The sequence below is a fragment of the Phaseolus vulgaris genome, chromosome 9 (assembly GCF_000499845.2).
Source record: "Phaseolus vulgaris cultivar G19833 chromosome 9, P. vulgaris v2.0, whole genome shotgun sequence".
Lineage (NCBI taxonomy): Eukaryota > Viridiplantae > Streptophyta > Magnoliopsida > Fabales > Fabaceae > Phaseolus > Phaseolus vulgaris.
This window is the reverse complement of record NC_023751.2, coordinates 30,714,609-30,721,379: the sequence shown is the minus strand read 5'-3', so window position 1 is coordinate 30,721,379 and position 6,771 is coordinate 30,714,609. Positions and strand designations below refer to the sequence as shown.

The 6,771-nt window shown below is 25.7% G+C and overlaps 1 non-coding gene across 1 annotated transcript; it reads left to right on the top strand.

Annotated features, from left to right (window-relative positions):
- Window positions 1–3,084: 3,084 nt before the first annotated feature.
- On the top strand, window positions 3,085–3,156 carry TRNAT-CGU (transfer RNA threonine (anticodon CGU)). The gene has a single exon. It is a non-coding gene; the product is annotated as a tRNA-Thr (tRNA).
- Window positions 3,157–6,771: the final 3,615 nt, after the last annotated feature.

Below are 6,771 nucleotides of genomic sequence, written 5' to 3'. Positions count from 1 at the left end.
CTCCCTCATTTGTTGGGTTTTTATTTTTTTGAGGGTGGATATATATAGTTGGTGAAAAAGAATCCAGCTGTTAGTTAGAAGATGAGCCATGTTGGCATAATGAAATATATATATTTATTTATTTGAATTATTGGATTTTATGTGCATGAAGAGATGTATATGAGAGACATTGCATGGTAGGAATTGAAAGTGATAATGATATTTGGAGAGAGAGAATAGGTAGCTAGGACACCACAAAGTTAAGGAAGGCACATGTGATGTGCCGGACTGTTTCAGGCAGGACCAACTAACCTAAACCAATCATCACTAACCCATGCTCATCTTCATGTTCATGTTCATGCTCATGCTCATGGTAACATTAACCAAAACCCTTTTCATTGCCACATTATGCCTTACCTTTTTGGAAGCAAGCATCCCCACCTATAATCATCATCTCTATACTATTAGATACACCTCTATCACTATAACAATTATACCAAAAGCTCATTGCATCTAATCCCCTCACACTTCATTTTCCATTCAAATATCTGCACTTTGAGAACTATGGTTATAACATAAGAATATGGTTATAACAACTCTATGTTTACTTTTTAATACAACTAAAATAAAGGCTTTTCTTATAACATGTTTTTCAAAGTACAAGTTAATGCAGTTAGTTAGCTTTGTCAAATTGAAGTTAGTTATATATTTATAATGATATGTACTTTTCGAAATGAGTTGTTTCTGATTTTTGTTGTTGTAATTTTTTTTAAAGATTTAGTCCTTTACTTTAATTTTCGATTGAAAATACTTATAAAAGATACTCAAATACTTAAAAGTAAGAATTTAATATATGATATATATATATTTAGTGTGTAATCAATTTATGTATAGAGTGATGTTAAACTTTCGAAATATTTTTTTCTTTTTAGAACAATTATATTTATTAATATTGTATTAAGTCTTACATAGGTCGTTAAACGATATTTTGATGTAGTTATTTAAATATGAAATTGTGTCTCTATCTCAAAGTTTAATAAGATATAATATATTGGACGGACTTATGCCTTTCGACCATATAATACACTTAAAACACTTCATTATCATTTAATGTTAATTAGCAAGAATGACATATGCCCAATTATAAGTGAAAATACATTTATTTTAATATTTTAAATCTTAAACCAAGAAACAAGATTTTCATCTTGTTGGAGGGTATGATGGCATATTGGGAAATTAGAACTTTACTTTACTTTTGCTTTTTAAGGCTGTGAAAGTGAAACGTAAATTGGGATATTTTAGATCCAATCTTGGATTTGAAGTAAAGTGGAACTACCAATTAAATAAAACTGACTGAATTGTTTATTTAACTTCTTTTGTTTTTTTTTTTATTGTTCGAGTCTTAGTTGCTTGATTCTCCGCTATTTTAATAACTAATTCCATGGTTTCATTTTAAATCACGTCGCCACAATTATTTTATTCTATGTTCTTCACTCCAAATTTTCTGACCAATTACTCTCTCAATTAGTTTATGCATAAATCAAGATCCAAAATGTCCATTTAGAAAAAAAAATTGAGAGATTTGTGAAAGATATAATGTGACAAGAAGAAGAGTGTAAAAAAAATGTTTAATAGGTATTTATTAAAAAAATATGTTTCTGTGATCACCAATTTTAGTTTATTAAATTATACGCATATATACCTCTGTTTATATAATTGTTGTAAGGGGTAACATTTTGTTTAGTTCATTAATTTTTTTGAAATATATCGTATTAATGAGAATATATTAACAATATAGTAAAATTTGATAGAAAAATTGAATCGAAGTTATGAATATAGATTGATTTTTTTAGCCTTGTTGCATGTTTTAATTTTAGTTAATGTAATTTGTCATTTAATGTACTAAACTTTCTTTAAAAACACTTCAAAATTTAAGTTTGATGATTTCATCGTACTCATAATTGTAATTTATAAGTTTATTTTTATTATTGTTTGATTTTTTTAATATAATGAGTAAATTTTATGTTATTACGTGTCTCCAAGATCAAATACATCTTATTAAAATTATTATAATAATATTTTCACTTGAGTCAATTTGTGTCAAATTTATTTCTCTTTAATAAAAAAACAATATTTAACACATAAAAATTGAAAATCATGTTTGATTGCTACCTAAAATAAAAAAGAACCCATACAAATGTATTTGCTTTTGAGTTTAAATATTTTCTAGTTATAGTTTCATAAAAAAAAAATAATGTAAAAAGAACCCTTTTTCTTTTTTCTTCAATTTTATGTATGTTATTTATCAATTTGAAAATATCACAATTTCTATCGAAATAAATATTAATATAGGTCCAATTATTTAAATCTAAAATACTGGCTTTTTGACACAAACAACTTTTTAAAATTAACTAATTTAAAAAAATAGATAAGGTTTTCTTATTAAAAATAAATTAAAACCTGTTTATTTTAAACAAACATATTAGACAAATTAATAAAAACTATAAATATGATTATTTTATTTAAAAAATAAAAATGTAACAGATCCATTTATGTCTATGATTAGCACTCATATGAATTGTGACTATGATTTAATAAAGCATTAAGAAAATACATTTTAAAAATAGTTGGAATACCAGTCTTAGTCTAAATAAAAAGAATCTACCGTGATTATAATTTTTTATAGTCAAAATTTATAAAAAAAATCACTAGAAACACATATATTAATATAAATCTCTTTTAGTCTGAATGAATTTTAAAGGTATAGAAAAAAAGAGATTTAAAATATTGTCTTATGCACTAAAATGGATTAAAAAGTGTGTATGTAAAGACTAAAATGGATTACTTTTTTTAACATAGAGACAAAAATGTAAATTTATACAACTATAAAACTAAATAAGTAATTAAAGATGATGTGATTATTTTAACTAAAGGTTTGTCACTTGTCATTTACGAATAAGTTTTTTTTAAGTAAGTTTATCTCTAACATAAATAAAGACACATTTAATTTTATATTTTAATGGGTCAATATTATGAATACTAATATCATTAACCATATTATATACGTATACAAATAAATTATTAATAATTATAATATCAAAAATTGCCTCCGTAGCATAGTGGTAGTGCGTTCGCTTCGTAAGCGAAAGGTCGCGAGTTCGATCCTCGCCGGGGGCTATATTTTTATATAATTGTGTTTTTTTGAATTTCATATTTTTTAAATAAGTTTGCTATACCTTTATTCTTCAGTCATACTACTTGTGATGAGAAAGTTTGCAAAAATATTTGTATTTTGCTAGTTTTTTTTTTTTTACTTCTAAAAGAAAAAAACACACACTTTCCACCACAGTCATAAGAAGATTGTTGGAATTCATACAAATATAAAAGTGCACGGGAAAGATATGCAGATGGGAGAAAGAATTTGGCAGAAATTATGGAAGTGAAAAAATCATCTTTTATATATGATCCAAACATATGAATTGGGCTTTTATGAGACACATATGGACTGGGCTACACAAGAAATGTAGATTGGACCCATTACGAATAATGTCCAAAATAATTACAGAAAGTATCAATTACTGAATGAATATAGTGTATCTAGAAATCTCATATCTTTTTTTAATTGGGAGCAAAATAAAATGACAATAGATATTGTCACAAAATCTACTCTAGGATGAAAAATATGGAATTATATTCTTGAAAGGTGCAGCTCATTTCAGCTATTTTGTGTGTGTATGTGTGTTTAATTGTGTAGCTCTAAACATTACTTCTAATGTTTCACCAGTTACTGTAATGGTTTTCTTCCCTGATTTGATACTGAAAAAAATTCTTTGTTTGATGACTTTTTTGTGTAATAGGTTAATGTAGTCTAGTTGTGTTTGTTTGTTTGAAACTATTTGATAATCCTAATTAACACCACCTAGCTTGATACCTGTTTTTTTTAAAAAGAATAAAATAACAAGACTTTTTAACAAGACTTTTTCATAAACTAGAGAGAAAAAAAAAGCTAAATGATTTTCTTTATAAGTTAATAAAGTTATTCAAAAAAAGTTAAAAGTAAAACTTTTAATAAGTTAAGTAAGAATTTCTATAAATTAGTTTATGTATGAACTCATTTTAACTTGGGGAGAACTTTTTTTTTATGGTAGAAGTCCTAGTAAAGAAACTTATCAAAAAATGCCTCTACTGAAAATATTTTTTTCCCCATTAAATGAGGTTATATTTAATAGTTTTTAATAAAAAAAAAATATGTTTCAATACTTTAGAAGAAAATTGAATTCTTAAAGGGTTTCAAGTATTGAATGCAATTAATTTGTGATGATTGATAAAAAATTGGTTACCAACAACAATATAACAATATAAAGAAGATAAAGAAAAAAAAAAAAAGATAGCAGAAGAAATTTAGAATGTTTTAGATTAAAAAATCATACATACATGTATTCTCAATTATTCACCTTTAGAATAACTAAATTTCACTATATTTAAGAGTTTGTACAAGTACTCACAATAGCAATTACAAACACAAGACAACAAAACATCACAAGATCAACTCTTGAACACACTCAAAATGATATGTTCAACCCTTAGAACACTCTAAGAGGATACAAGCATTATCAACTCTTGATCACACAAGAAAATATACATCCGAAACTTGTAGAAACTAGGAAAAGAAAATAATGTACTAAAATTCATAGTAGAATCACAATACAAGGTTGATTCAACAATACAACACATCCTTATTGATTTGATAACTTGAAAGCACTATTTGAAAATTGAAAATAATTCAAATGATATCAAAGTAATCCATATTTCACTATGGTATTAATTATATAAAAGAGTGAGACCAAAGTTCTATTTATAGAGTTCAAAAAGTGATAATTTAAAGAAATTTCAAATGTATTTAATTGATCATTTCAAGCTTGTAATTGATTATTTTCATTAAAATGTGAAAAACAATTACAACACTTTTTGATTTAATTGATTATGACACATTTTAATCGATTGATTCAGTTTTGTATTTTAATTGATTATGACACATTTTAATCGATTAATTCAGTTTTGTATTTAATACATACAACCAAGTTAATCGATTATGCAAGATTTTAATCGGTTAAATAGTGAGAACACTGAAAACACTTAAATATACTATTTTGTTTAATTGATTAACCAAACCGATAATCAATTATCCTATTAAAAAATCCCCCATGAATAATTTAATTGATTACTTAAAAACTTAAATGATTAATAAAGTCATGAACTTTTTTCTCACATTTTTAACTGTATGAAAATAATTTTCTTATAATTCATTGCAAAAATAACCAAAACTAGTTGCAATTGAAAATCAAAACTTGAATAAGAAAGAGAGATGACACACCACCATAAATGAAAACCCAATAATAAAGGATTGAAGATTAATCACTAAAAAAGCTCTAAGATGAGAACACAAGTACAAAAAATATCATACTTTCAAGACACGTAGAACTCATACAAACTAATTGTATTTCATTAACCAAATGTAGTTTGTACTAGAAGAGGAACCCTTATTTATATGTAGACATGTCCAACTACCATGTTACAAAAATAGGTAAGAAGCAATATGAACATAAGGCTAATGATTACACTAGTGTGAACATAAGCTAATGATTACACTTATATAAACAAAAAGCTAATAATTACACTAATGTGAACATTAAACGTAATAATTATACTAATGTGAATATTAAGCTAATTATTACACTAATGTGAATAAATTAATTAAGGAATCCATATGTTTCACTCTTGGAAATATAAATTCCAAATTATTTTTATTCTTTCTCATTGTAAGATGTACAAAATGAAAAAGGATTGTATCTTCAAGATGTAAGCAAACATAATAAAAAGTATTACTGCGTGAAGGATTTGAAATCCTATCAAACTTATCCTAAAGTACCATCCGATTTCATGGCATTATGAAAAATCTTTTGTAAAAACTTGATTTGTTATGCTCTTTTGTGAAAATGTTCATGTTTTAAACTTTATTATTTTAACTATCATTGAAAATGAGAGATTGTTAGAATATGATCCAACGTACCCTGAAATTTTGATTAAGTGTTGTTAAACAACAAAACATGAATAATGAAAACACTTTGTGTGTGAGATGCAAGTTTTATAAAAAGATAGATACTGTGAGACGTAATGTATTTTTTCTGACAAACGATACAACACATGTGTTCTTTTTACTTTGTTTGATAAGCGAAAGTTTTATAAGACAATATGCATGCACACAATATTTTAACGTTGTACTTAACAAAAATCTGTAGGAGTTTATTCAGTGTTGAACAAATGTTATTGAGAAGATCTCACAAAGCACAAGTCAATGTCAAAGATTTATTGAAGGATGTGCTAAAGTTGTTTCACGCTAATGAACATTCTGACATGCCCCATGTCAACTCTAGAAAGGTTATCTATCTCACACGATCTTATGCTTTACTATAGTTTTATTGAAAGCTCTATGATCGAGGCTTGATAAGTCACACAAACTATTAAGATGTTTCTTAAAGAATAAATAAATATTTAATGTTGTATGAAGCACATTTAATGCATCTCTATGTTCATGAGTGAACAAATGAAGCATTTGAAGATGGAAATTTGAAGTGAAGTCTCTTAACGGACAAAAAGGAATTTACAAAGGCTATTTTGTCAATTTATTATTTAAATAATCCTTCCAAGTTGAAGACAAGAAGAACAAATGATCAAGAATTACAAAAAATGCTATAAAATTTGTTTGCTTAAAGCTTTTAGTGCCCATAACTT